Here is a 14,219-nt window from a genome sequence, read left to right on the forward strand (position 1 = left end):
AGCCATTATTGGAAGGGTGGTATAGAAATCGAATAAATAATAATATTAATAATAATAATAATGTCCTGGAGGGAAAAAACATTCCCACCTTTCTCCAGGATATTGTTCACATTTCCAGTTCAAAGCCACACCATCCAGCCAGTACTGAGGAGCTGCACTATGGCCAAACTAATCAAGATGTCACATATGTGTGCTTTGTATGTGGGTCCCTCATTCTGGATCAGACTATGGCGTGGGGATTTCCTCGGTCGTGATGGAAATCACCTTCCCTTCTAAAGATGCTCTTTGCCTTGTGATGGAAGCTGACATTGATGGTGTTAGAAAATATACCAGCCAAATGGGCATCGCTGGTCAATTAAATACAGCAGATCCAACATTTGAATGGGAGCCTTTGACTAATGAAACAGAAAGCTCTTGGAAGGCTTATTTCCATAGCATGTTATATAGTTTCAGGTTTTTAATGCTTTCCCTGCTCCGATTAATGCTATGCTAAGGTTAGGTCAACTAGCTGCTGATACGCAAGCTGTATTGCATGTAATAGAGTTCAGAGATACCATTCCAACATGACACTGCTTGCACTAGGTAAGTGAAAAGCTATAATCCTGACAAAAAGCTATGCCTGGAGGCCTTTTCCTCTAGATGATCATGATCATGGCCATGATCAGGTAGGCTGCAGTCCGTAGTAGCCCATCAGGCAAAAAGCTAATGATTTTTTAAAACGTTGCCATTAGTTTTTCCAGAATGGCTTCAGGCCATCAGACAACAGCTGATTTTGAACTCTGCAGATAGCTTCTTGGTCTCTGTTTCGGAAGATCGGTGGCAGCTAGCCTTCTGTTAAAAGGCATCATTGAGCCATCCTCTCTGACAGTATTTTTTTAAAAACAATTAGTTTGACTGAGATAAAAGAAACAGTCTCCAAAGCTAACCCTGCATCGCAAGTGCATAAAATGTTTTTTTAAAAAGAGTTTCTTCCCATGTAAAAACACTGACAAAATACCACATGTCAGTCGCTTTGCTTTAGGAATATAGAAAGCTGCCTTCTACTGAGTCAGACCATTGGTCCATCCAGATCTACTACTACTCAGGCTGGCAGCAGCTTCTCCAAGGTATTGCAGGCAGGAGTCTCTCTCAGACCTATCTTGGAGATGCCAGGGAGGGATCTTGGAATGATCTGCTCTTCCCAGAGTGGCCCCCATTCTCTGAGGGTGTTCACATGTGGTCTCCCATTCAAATGCAAATCAGGGTGGACCCTGCTTAGCAAAGAGGACTACCTTTGCTATTTTAGCATGCTCACATGTAGTCTCCCATTCAAATACAAACCAGGTTAGACCCTGTTTAACAAAGAGGGTCATGCTTTCTACCACAATACCAGCTTTATCTTTACCAGCTTTACCACAATACCAGCTTTTTCTTTATGCTTTCTACCACAATACCAGCTTTATCTCCAAGCCCTCTTCTGTTCATTGTTACTCTTGTCATAATAATAATAATAATAATTATTATTAATTGATATGTCCCAGATTTTTTCTAACTATTTTTAGAGATATTTCAGAAATTTGGAAGTTCCCTTGACGTTATGCAACGTGTGCAGACAGGGAAGGCCCAAGGTATTGTGGCAGCTGAGGCAAAGCACCAATTGCTCACTTGCCCCACATCCCTGGTGGGGCCCAGCCCCCTTTAAAAAATGACCCCTTCAAGCTTTTAAAGTGGCATGGGGGACTGGGAGGAGAGAAGGTTGCCTGCAGCCTTCTCTCATGTTTCTTGTAAGCTTTGTAAGGAATGTGAGGAGAGGAGAGGAGAGGAGAGGAGAGGAGAGGAGATTTTTGTCTTTTTGCTCCACTCCTTGCAAAACTTGCAAGGGTCTTGGTCCCAAAGAGCTTACCCAATGGTGGCAGCAGGGTAAAGCTTGCTGACCTGCTGGCATCCCAATAATCCGTTGTATGAGGCAGCTGCCTCACCTTACCTCATAAAAGGGCCACTCCTACTTACACAAACCATCGATTAAGGACGAAAATAATCTGTAGGATACCATAAGACAGGCAGACCATATGCATCTTATTTGTTTGTTATTTGTCTATGTAAACTGCCCTGAGCCATTTTTGGAAGGGTGGTATAGATATCGAATTATTATTGTTGTTGTTGTTGTTGTTGTTGTTGTTGTTGTTAATACACATCACCAATCGACAATATTCAGATGATGGTGTGTGAGCAAATGTTAGTGATCAATTTTATTTATTTATTTATTTATTTATTTATTTATTTATTTATTTATTTATTTATTTATTTATTTGAAATAGTTCTATGCTGCCCAAAACTCGCATCTCTGGGCAGTATTAGGCCTGACGTCAACGTAAATAACAGTTTAGTCAAAACAATCCAGTTGGCTCATGATAGTGTGTCTACACTCTTCAAAGGCTACTGGACTATTTGACCTCTGGAGCAGCTATGGGTGCAGGCCCATAGCTCAGTAGCAGAGCACATAATTTGCATGCAGAATGTCCCATTCCTTGGCATCCTTGGAATTAGGCGGTATAGAAATTCAATCAATCAGTCAATCAATCAATCAATCAATCTCCAGCTAAAAAGTCCCAAGGAGCAGGGCTGAGAATGACCTCTCCCTGATAATCTAGAAAACGGCTGACCGCACGAGGTAGCTCCATAGGTTCCTTTCTATAATACAAAATAGGGCAATCAACAATACCTTCAGCCCATCAAGCATCACTGCTCTCTAAGCACAAAATTTCAGGGCTGCTCAACATATGTTTGCCTGTATATAGATATTCCAGAATTCTGTCATTAGCAATGGCAGTGTCTACTGCCTCAAAGGAGTGGAGTTACTCTCATTAAGCTACAGGTCGTATTCTTGCCTGACCCCAATAGGAGAGATTAATAGAGCTGATAAGCATGTTATTAAAATGAAGAAAATAAGGATGGTCATTCTAGTCTGAAATATATAAATGAGGCATTTTTGTACTAAAGACATTCATAATCTTGTGAGGAGCTATGATGAGCTAAACAAAGATGTTTTGTTAAAAGCACAAAACGTTTCTTAGGAGAGTGACCATTGGATAATTCTACTTCTCCTCTAACATTTTACACAATGGTAATTTGCAGTTGGTTTAGAACAGTGCACTTCCATGGGGATATGCATATTCATTAGGAACATAATTCCCAATATGGTTCAAACGACAGAGTTCTTCTTCAGAGAAATAATTATTCAGTACGAGAAAGTTATTTATGTACTGGAAAGTTTGACTTTTTAGTTTAGAAAATAGCTGCTATCATGACATGAGAAGGGTTTATAAGATAATGAATAACATGGTAAGAGTACATATATCCAGAGCCTCAATACTTCACTGACTGGCAGAAGTTCTGCTGAGGTTCAGATGAGGGGTCAGGAATTGAACTTGGGAATTGAACCTGGGACCTTCTGCATGGGAAGCAGGTGCTCTGCCATTGAGCTATAGCCTTTCCCCTTCCCTGCTCATATTTATGGGTCACCCAATGAAATTGATTGGTAAGGCTAGACAAAAGAAAGTACTTCTTCATACAATGCATAAGTCATTTATGGATTGGCCAAAAGATGTGGTGATGGCCACTAGCTAAGGTAGCTTTTTAAAAAAGATACTTGGGAAAAATTAATGGAAGAAAGGTCTGTTAATGATTATTAATAATGATAGCAAAATGGAAACTCAGTGCTGAGAGACAAGATATCTCTGATTATTGGATGCTGGAGGCAAAAACAAAATTGTTGTGTCACCATCTTACCATGCTGATGAGCTTCCCAGCGGCACCAGCTGGCTGTTGGTGTTGAAAACGAAATGTAGGAGAGGCTGGACAGTTGGGCCTCATTCACACATAACATGAAACCAGAGGTTGAAGAACCCACAGTTTCAGTTTTAAACCATAAATCACATTGTAGACATTCATCCAACTGTGGTCCGGCAACCTCCGCTTTTAGGAGAGCTGAGCCCCTCCCTCTTCCTGGTCCATCGACCATTTTTCCTGGTCTTACGATCTAAAACTATTTCAATATAGGAGTAATATGGTCTCTTCGAGATGACCTGGAGACCAAACTGGCAGCCGCATTCTGTACCAACTGCAGTTTCCAGACTACATACAAAGGTAGCCCCACAAAAACCACATTGCAGTAGTCAAGTCTGGAGGTTATCAGCATATGTACTACTGTTCTGAGGTTATTTATCTCAAGAAATGGACATAGCTGGTGTATCAGTCGAAGCTGATAGAAAGCACCTCTGTCCACTGTCTCAACCTGAGACACCAGGGAGAGGTTTGGGTCCAAAATCACTCCCAGACTGCATACTTGTTCCTTCTGGAGAAGCCTCACCCCATCCAGAACTGGCAGATCAAATTTGTCTCTGGAGATCTGACCTCGCACAATAAGTACCTCCATCTTATCTGGATTCAGTCTCAATTTGTTAGCCTTCATCCAGTCCATCACTGCCTCCAGGCAGGCATTTGGGGAGGTCATGCTTTCTCCTGATAATGTTGACATGGAGAAATAGATTTGGGTGTCATCAGCATACTGATAACACCCTGTATCAAATCTCTTGATGATCTCTCCCAGCAGTTTCATGTAGATGAGGAGTCCTCTGCATGCGTGCGCAGAGGACTCCTGGGAGCTTTTCATAGCGAAAGGGGGGAAGGGGCGGCAGGGAGGTATCCTGCCGCCCCAATTACTACTAAAATTACGGGCGCCAGAGCGGGAAAGCGGTGGGAGGGGTAAGTAAACCCCCCCGCTCTTAAAGCAACCCTCCACCCCAGTGCCAGACCGCAGTTTGGCGGTTCCGTGCACACCTCTAATTGCATGAGCACAGGTCTTCAATTGCACTCTGCTTTCTAATCTGTTGGATTCGAGTTGAGTGTTTCTCCACTTGTGCTCCAGTCATCTAACTTGCTGCTTGGTCTCCCATAGTTCTTTTGTATACCAAGCAGCCAATTTTGAAGCAGGTCAGAGAGGACGCTTAGGCGCAATCATGTCTACTGCTCTGGTGAGTTTGCTGTTCCAGTTCTACACCAGGGCATCAACAGAACCACCGACAGAGCCAACACTATATTATTATTATTATTATTATTATTATTATTATTATTATTAATTTACACAGTCAGACAGGTGTTATTGACTGGTTTGTTTTATCCAGACATCGAGTCCTTCCCAAGGACCTGGGATGCCAGAATTTTATTATCAATGTTGTTGCTGTTATGATAGATATCGTCGCAGAATATAGGCTGTTCCCAGTAAAGTTGCTTTTTGTAATTGGCTGATGGTGATTTCTGTGGCCCCTGGTGTTGAGGTGCTCTTCAAGGTCTTTTGGAATTGCAGCTAGGGCGCCAGTTACCACTGGGATTATTTTGGTTTTTTTCTGCCACAGCCTTTCAATTTCAATTTGTAGATCTTTGTATTTTGTGATTTTTTCTATTTCTTTTTCTTTCTATTCTACCCTGTAAAGCTGCTTTTTGTAATTGGCTGATGGTGATTTCTGTGGCCCCTATGGTGTTGAGGTGCTCTTCAAGGTATTTTGGAACTGCACCCAGAAAAAGAACTGTAAGACTGTTGGAAAGGACTGTAAGACTGTGTCAAGCTTAAGAAATGGGGTACCGGTACTAATGTTGTTTTGGAGGCTGATGAAGCTTTGTGGGCGAAACGGCACATATCCGGAAGAGCCGTTTGACTTTGATTCATGAATGACATTGATTCATGAAGTTTGTTTTTCTCCACAAGGACTTGCAGTGGGCTTCATCTCTGATCCAGGTCAGCTTATTTATGGAAGCATGCTCGACGGGTTGTCTGCTATCAGCACGTTTGTGATTTTACATCTTCACCTCTGTGCGGACGGTATTGAGCATATCGCCATTGAGGACGTCCACACCTCTTTCTGAGACCATGTCTGACGCAGTGCTTTTGTCATCTGCCACTTCCATTTTGATTTTGACTTTGCCTATTTCATCCTGCAGTCTAATCTTTGCCTGGCTCAGTTACACCTCCTTCTTTAACTTTTGACTGTTATTGCACATGCCTTTGTTTATGTATTCTGCATTATGAGAAGGCAATTTGAGTATTGTTTATTAATGTTATGGATCATTTATTACTGACTTATTACTTCTGAATATATATTTCTAGTGTTTATATTTTCAGTGTTTGGTCATTATTATCTGCATTTTTTTGTTTTGTAGTCACGGTGGGATTTCCCCTTTCCCCTCTTTATTGTTTGTTTCATTCTGTGACTGCCCCTGTCCTTTGCTTTGTTTGTTTTTAGTCAGTCTGTGCGATCTTTTTACAACAGCTGATGAGATGGTCCACTCTTTCATCTGCTTCTTTACAAAGGCAGCACTTGCTGTTTGTTGTGGACTTTTCGACTTTTGCTCTTATTGCATTTGTTCTTAGTGCCTGTTCTTGTGCAGCCAGTATTAAACCCTCTGTTTCTTTCTTCAAGTTGCCATTATTAAACCATTGCCAGGTCTTGGTGATGTCTGGTTTTCCACTTATATTGTGCAAATATTGACCATGCAGGGGCTTATTTTTCCACTTTTCTGCTCGGTTCTTGACTTGTTCTTTCTTGTAGTCCTGCTTGGTTTCAGTGGTGTTGAATAGTTTCTCGTTATTGACCATTTGAAGTGCATCTTCTTCACTGTCCTTGATATATTCTTCAAGGCCTCTTTTCTCCTCCTCTACTTTTTGATGGACTTGCAGCATTCCTCGTCCACCTGAGCTGTGAGGGAGGTATAGCCTATCTACATCACTGCGGGGGTGCAGAGCATGATTGATGGTCATGATTTTCCTGGTCTTACAATCTAGCATCTCTAGCTCTGCCTGGGTCCAGTCTATTATTCCTGCAGTGTATCTGATAACAGGTATAGCCCAGGTGTTTATGGCTTGTATGGTGTTCCCACCATTGAGTTTTGGACTTTAGGATTTTTCTAACCCTCCTGATGTATTCACTTCCCATTTTTCTTTTAACTTCAGTGTATGTGATGTTATCAGCCAAGTATTTGTAATGTTCTTCCTCTTCCAGGTTCTTGATCTTGCTTCCATTGGGTAGTTCTATTCCTTCTGTTTTTGTTATTTTTCCTCTGTGCATTATTAATGCAGCAGACTTGTCTAGTCCAAACTCCATTGCTATATCGCTACTGAATATACGGACAGTGTTTAGCAGTGATTCAGTTTCTCACTGGGACTTTCCATACAACTTCAGATCGTCCATGTACAGCAGATGGTTGATTTTACTTGATGTTTGAGATGTTTGGTATCCCAGGCCTGTTTTGTTTAGTATTTGTGAAAGTGGGGTCATGGCAATTACAAACAACAGAGGGGGTAGTGAGTCCCCTTGGAAAATGCCTCTTTTGTCCAAGTGTCTCGCCATTGATTGTTAACTGTGTACTCCACATGCTCATTGCTTTTTTTATAAATATCTGAATGTTTTTGCTGACACCAGTTGTTTCTAAACATTTCAGTATCCATGTGTGAGGCAATGAATCGAAGACTTTCTTGTAGTCAATCCATGCAACACTTAGATTTGTTTTTCTTCTCTTGCAGTTTTCTAAAATCATTTTGTCAATCAGCAGCGGGTCTTTTGTGCCTCTGGTGTTTGGGCAATTTCCTTTCTGTTCAACTGGAAGCTGTTTGTTAGTTAATAAGTGTTGCATCACTTCATCTGCTATTATTCCAGTTAATAATTTGAACATGGTTGGCAGGCAGGTTATCAGTCTATAATTACTTGGAACTGCACCTTTTGCTGGGTCTTTCATGATGAGATGTATTTTCCCAGTTGTTAGCCATTGTTCAATATCACCTCCTTGCAAAATGTGATTGAACTGTTTTGATAGTTGTTTATGAAGGCTTGCTAGGTGTTTAAGCCAAAAGCCATGCAGTTCATCGTCGCCTGGTGCAATCCAATTTTTAATTTTCTTTGCTCTTTCACTTATTAATTCTGGTGTTATTATTAGATCTTGCATTTGTTGGTTACATTTTTGACCTCTTTCATCCAGCCTGCTTTTTTATTATAATCTCTTGGATTGTCCCATAATTTCCCCCAGAATTGCACTGTTTCTTCTTTATTTGGTGTTTCTACGTTTCTTGCAGTTTCTCCTTCTATGCTTTGGTAGAAATGTCTCTGATTCGACTGTGTTGTGTGATTCTGGCTTCGTATCTGCTAATCTTCTTTGACTGCTGTTATTTGCTGCTTTATTATATCCAGGACTTCTCTAATTTTCCTTGAATCTAGGTGGTATTTTTGGATCAGATACTGTTTGGTGTTTTCATTTTTCAGCTTCTTGTCTTTCATATCTTTCAATTTACTAGCATCTGATCTAAGGCTGGAGATTTTATATTCTAATCTAATCTTCCATTTAGGTGATGTAGTGCTTTCTTTTTTTACAGGTCCACTGATCTTATATCCGAGCTCTTGTGTTGTTACTGTTGCTGCACTGTACATTAGTTGGTTTGTTTCTTGCAAATTATTGGTTGTTATTTCTGCAAGTGCAGCATTGACATCTTTTAATGCCTGAGCAAGTTGTTTTTTGGCAACTGTTTTTAGAGCTGGAAGTCAAACCCTGGTGGTTGTTTGGTTCATGTGCTCAGTTATTTTTTGCTTTAGTTTTTTATTTTTTGCTTTAGTTCTTGTCTTCACATTCAATATAGCCAGACACTTCAGCAGGGATCCTGTTATAGAGCACAACCACTAAGGATGTGCCCGAATCGGCTTGAGCAGCTGCAGCAGCCAGGTGCGTGCCAATGAGCAGTGCTGCAACCACATGCAGCCTTTTGGAAAGCAGGCACTGCACCTGGAAAAGCAGTGGGGTGGTGGAGCAGTAGGTAAGGACATGCTTGCCTGGTTTTATTCATCAAATTTTATCTATCTATCTACCTACCTATCTAATTTGTACACCACCTCAAACTTTCATCTCTGGGCGGTTAACAATAGAGACTGGAGACGGACCTCCTCAAATGACCTCAATGGGCAGTGGGGCTTGTAGTGAAGAAGACGTTCTCTTAGATACCCAGGGCCTAAGCTGTTTAGGGCTTTGTAAGTTGTAACTAGCACTTTTTATTTTGTCCAGGAACCTATTGGCAGCCACTGTAGCTCCATCAGGAACCGATTCCTGTCCCGCCAAAACAGTTTGGATGTGGGCGCTTGAGCTGGTTCAGCGCTGCCCTAAGGAGGCACTGAACTAGACCAGGGACATCCCTAACAGCCACTCCACCTCCGAGCCCATGTCCTCTCACCTGAGCCTCAATAGAGTACCCTGGTGGAAGACGCTGGTACCAGACTTGGCCACCTGCCTCCCTCAACCAAGTCTCTGTGATGCATACCCGATCAGCCCCTTCATCCATAATCAGATAATGGATGATTTCTGATTTATTCTGGATTGACCTGGCATTACAAAGGAGTCGGAAGGGGAAACAGCTATTAAATTTCTGATTTCCCTTCCCCTGTAACAGCCTGTTGACCTGCCAATGTTACTTCTTCTATTCCCCACCACCACTGGGAATATTACAATTTACAATTACATATTGTGTGATAACCTTCTTCTTCTTCTTCTTTTTTGAATAATACATCTCACAGCATCTTACCATTTGAAATTCCAAAAAGAAGGTCCAAATCTAAAGGAAAGACTTAAGAGTACATTCCATTTCAATGGTGAAATTTGTATCTTGGGAGGCAATTTTCAGTTTTTTGTTGCATAATTTGGGTCTTGGTACTTGGCAGCATGACCTGAATACATGAACAAAATCGAAATATTCTGTTTCAGATTCTAAATTTTGGTTCTCAATTTTTTCATTAACTAGGCAGCATTCAAATCTGTTGATATTGCATTGAAACTCATTTCTCACATTTGTTTCAGCTTGAGTATTATTTTGTTAATGTTCTGGTAATTTATAAGGATACCCTTCAGGGATTGCAGAAACGTAGGGTTGTTTTTTTGTTTTGTTTTTAAAGACAGTCCTTGTCTCCAAGAGTGAACAGATGGAAGGTGAATTTAGAAAGGACTGTACCTTTCTTTAAATGTCAGTTATTGTGTTGGATCTCATTATGTCTCTTTAGGACAGATGGTAATGGTTAGGATCTGGACTAGACATACCTTTCATTGACATTGTGATGCTTAGAGAAATTGTCTATCAGCTTAGATGCTTATTTTGGTGATTTGTCATGATGAGAGTATATGCAAATATTGCATAGCACTATATGCAAATCGTAATGATAAAACTGTAATGTTGGCAAATTATCTCTTGTCCATTAAGCAACAATGCTGTATGCAAAATCACCATGTAATAAAAAAAAATGATATTGGAACAAACTGAAACAGAATGTGTCCTGTTCTGTTTTGTTTTTAAATGAAAGGTTTTCATTAAAAGGGCTGGTTATTTGATGGAGTGTGTGCACAAGTAACTTGGGAAAGGTGGGGGCAGCTGACCCTCTTCCAAATTTCTACATATTCATCAGGAGGTCTGAATGAATGGAATCTACATGTGTACAACTCTGTGTGCACATAAGATTTATGAACACAATAGGAACCCTACGTTCCCCTTGCAAGGAGAGAATCTATACATCTATAGTTTGTGCATGCATAATCTCCCTTTGGGCTATGTGCAGAATTTATGGAAGCTGGGGAGATACAGTCCCCGCCCCCCATTCCCTTGCCCATGCATTTACAGCCATGGAAATGTCCTATGCACGTGGCCAGAAAATTCAACTATCTATCTATCTATCTATCTATCTATCTATCTATCTATCTATCTATCTATCTATCTATCTATCTATCTAAAAATAAATCATAAAAATACCAGTACCTGGGTGCTTCCCCCCCTTTCAAAAAATGCCCTATTAATTTGTAATTTTACATGTTATTGGCTACAAGAGGACTACAACTAGAGAAATAAAAACAACATTCTCACTTCTCATACTTTACAGAGAATTTCTTGTCAAATCTAAGGCACTAGAGAGAATGAAAATTCATGTTGAGGAATGCCAATGCCCACCAAGAACCCATGGGAATTATGTCATCAGGAATGTACGGCATATACAGCCACCTCAAAGAATAAAGTTTGGCTTTTAAAACATTGTGAGGTGTTTTCACACTCAAGCATCACACTCTAATGTGGCCAAGGATAGAATGTGGCAGGGCCTATGCAAATGAAGGATGTGGCTATGCAGATAAGGGACTGCCGAGTTCTCACAGTGCAATCCTATGCTTACAGTATATCCTTGGAAGTGCCCTCCCCGTATCCAGTGGGCTTACTCCTTGATCAATGTTTTTAGGATTGCGGCCTCTATGGCTTTTGTTTAGTTGCATGGAGTGAACAACTTGGACTGAAATCAAGGACACCCTTGATTGAGAAGGGGCAAATGTTACCATTCCCGAGGCAAAGCGTTCACCAGAGGTAGGGGATAAGCGCTCGCTCCATTAACCTTGTCTAAGGGGAGGGGTAATTAGGTGGGCTAGCCACTTTGGGAGCACCCAAGGGAACCTTAGTGGTTCCCACAATCCCTGGGAATCAGGCTAAGCTCCCTTAGCCCGCTTTTCAGTGATTGTGAGAATAGCTTCACTGTGTTGGTTCTAAATCTGCTTACCTGGGACTGCGTGGCCCAGATGCTGCTGGTAGGAAAAAAAGTGTCCCTGTAATATACAGGCTCTCTCTCTCTGCACTCATAATGACATGCATTTCAACAACAACAAAACAAAACAAAAGAAAACAACAACATTATTTTGATGCTCCTGTCAAGAGGTTTCCCAGACAGCAGGCTTTACTGTGCGGTAGGGTGGCCTCCAAAGGTCTTTCGGTCCAAAATTACCTATGTGCACGTCTGCATCTGAAACTGCCCTATATGGTGTATGGCATTATCAGGACTCAGGAAATCCATTCATCTGCTTGTCTGTGATGAGTGAAAAATGATGCCTGATGAGTGAAAAATCTCCTGATGAGTAATGTACCAAATATAGCTCGAGGAACCATCTGATGAGTAAAATTTGTATTGGCTGGTAAACTGAGCCAACGTTTCTTGAGTCCTGGTTGTTACTTAAAGTAAAGTTGTGCTGTTGAGTCAGTGTCGACACCTGGAGACCACAGAGCCCTGTGGTTGTCTTTGGTAGAATACAGGAGGGGTTTATCATTGCCTGCTCTCACACAGACTGAGATTATGCCTTTCAGCATCTTCTTATATTGCTGCTGCCTGATATAGGTGTTTCTCGTTACTTATGGCATGTTAATTTATCACAGGACCTTCATTTCAGCAGCGTTTTTTCATATTGGTTAAACAGATCCCTCACTGTAAAAATAAATTATCAATTTTAAAACTTTAGATAATTATGTTTGGTACTTCTCACTTCCGTAAGCAGCACAAAATTCCAGGGCAGCATTTTTCAGGATCAGTTTACTTGTGAGGACTGTGTATTAAAGACAGATGGATGCTGTTTTTGTAATATATTTCTTACCTTACTGTTTTATATATTACTGTTGTAAGATATTTTTTACCCTACACGCTGAATACTAGAATTTCAGCAAACATTAATTCTATAAAGCAACATCAATTTCCCAACGTGCACTTGGACGTTTCCCTTCATGGCTACTTTTCACCTGTCAAGTGTGAAATGCAGGCTTTTGTGTCTTTTACTAGTTACATATCAACTGCCAAACTGTTTGTCTCAAGCCTCCGTCCAAGATGGTGGGGTGTCTCATGGCCAGTACTCACCAGTCACCCAAATCCATAAATATAATTTAAGCAAACATTTCTTAGTCACTAGTGCTCATTAGAGAAGCATCTTTAGCTATTAGCTGTATAAAAGCCTAGAGAAAAGGTCATTTCTCATACCTGAAGAGGAAGCATGTATGTTAAAGCGGGTGTGGGGGGTAAGAGTGGAGATGGGGTGGGTGGGAGTGTCAATTCAAAGGCAATACAAGTGACCACTGAATAAATTCCTTTGGCCTATGTTCACTACTGGCTTAGAAAAATAGAATAGTTAATTCAGTATTACTGGTCACCGTTACCTTCACCCTTACTAGCTGACTGTCTGCCTAAACTTCAACCCTCTTTTCAGCAAAGCTGCACCTTCACCATGTACCTTTCCTATGCAAGCCACAGGGGAAGGTAATTAAATTTAATAGATGGTACCCTCATTTGAAGCCACCCTCAATATAAAGCTGCACAGAGAAGTAATTAAATTTAATAGCGGCCTCTGCTTCTAAACAAGGATCTACACTCTAGTCTATAGACAGTTCTTGGAAAAAGAGCCATTCCATGGGTAGCAGCCTCCTCACCTGAAATATTCATGCTTTTGTAATTGTTCAAATCAAATCTCCATCTACAAAGGAACGTCCTCTGTTTCAGAAATGATGGAATGTGGAGGCGGCTAAGCCTGTTCCCTGATTGGGAGAGTGGGGGTGGGGGGTGGGTGGGGAGAGAAGGACGCCTAACAAAATAAGATTATAAAAGAAGCCCCAAAAAGTCACACTTTAATATTCTACTCTCATTTTCATCAATCACTGAAGCAATACCCCCTAGATCAGTGCATTAACTTGTTTATCTTTTACAACGAGAGAGAGAGAGGGGAAAAACTTCATAGCTTCATCATTCATTCCAGAGTGAGGGGGGAAAAAACAAAAGCCAGCCACCGAAATTTGCATGGTGCTCAATTATACATTAGTGAACATCACTTGGCAATCTGTTCATATCAATTTAATTGGATTTTAATACTGCCTCTGATCTTGTTTTCTAATTAACAGCAGTGCCTGGCAATAAAGCAGAACCATGCACCCAGCAACACCTTTGATCTCAACCATATGGAGCTCCTTCGTGCTCTTGGAAAAAAAGGCTCCCTTTCCTCCGATGCAGGCCGAGAAAGACTGGGAGCCCCCAGATGGCTGTATACCACTCATGACTGCGACTTCATTGATTATTTTCTCTTCTGATTGGTCCTGATTGAAAATAAATAAAACATGCACTTGGAACTGGATGCAAATTGGTGTCACAATCTTTCGGTTATGTTGATCGTTTTTCTCAGCTCCTTCGTTGGATGACAAGCATTTTAAGTAAACATTAATTGACTCAATGGTCTGTATTTAGGAGCACAACTTTTATCACCAGGACCTTGCATTTTTCTCTACAGCTACTGTCCTCCAAGCACAACGTTTTAATTAGGATTGAAAAAAAACCCTAACTGTTCGTTCCTTATCTTTCTGATGCTATCATCATAGGCAAACC

The 14,219-nt window shown here is 40.9% G+C and overlaps 1 long non-coding RNA gene across 1 annotated transcript in view; it reads left to right on the top strand.

The window, feature by feature from the left end:
- The window catches only part of LOC128340866 (uncharacterized), a 54,954-nt gene extending 40,983 nt beyond the window's left edge, over positions 1–13,971 (top strand). The window contains exon 3 of the long non-coding RNA XR_008314041.1: positions 13,742–13,971. This is a non-coding gene — a long non-coding RNA (uncharacterized LOC128340866). The remainder of the gene's footprint in view (positions 1–13,741) is intronic.
- Positions 13,972–14,219: the final 248 nt, after the last annotated feature.

This window comes from Hemicordylus capensis, chromosome 1 (assembly GCF_027244095.1).
Source record: "Hemicordylus capensis ecotype Gifberg chromosome 1, rHemCap1.1.pri, whole genome shotgun sequence".
Classification (NCBI taxonomy): domain Eukaryota; kingdom Metazoa; phylum Chordata; class Lepidosauria; order Squamata; family Cordylidae; genus Hemicordylus; species Hemicordylus capensis.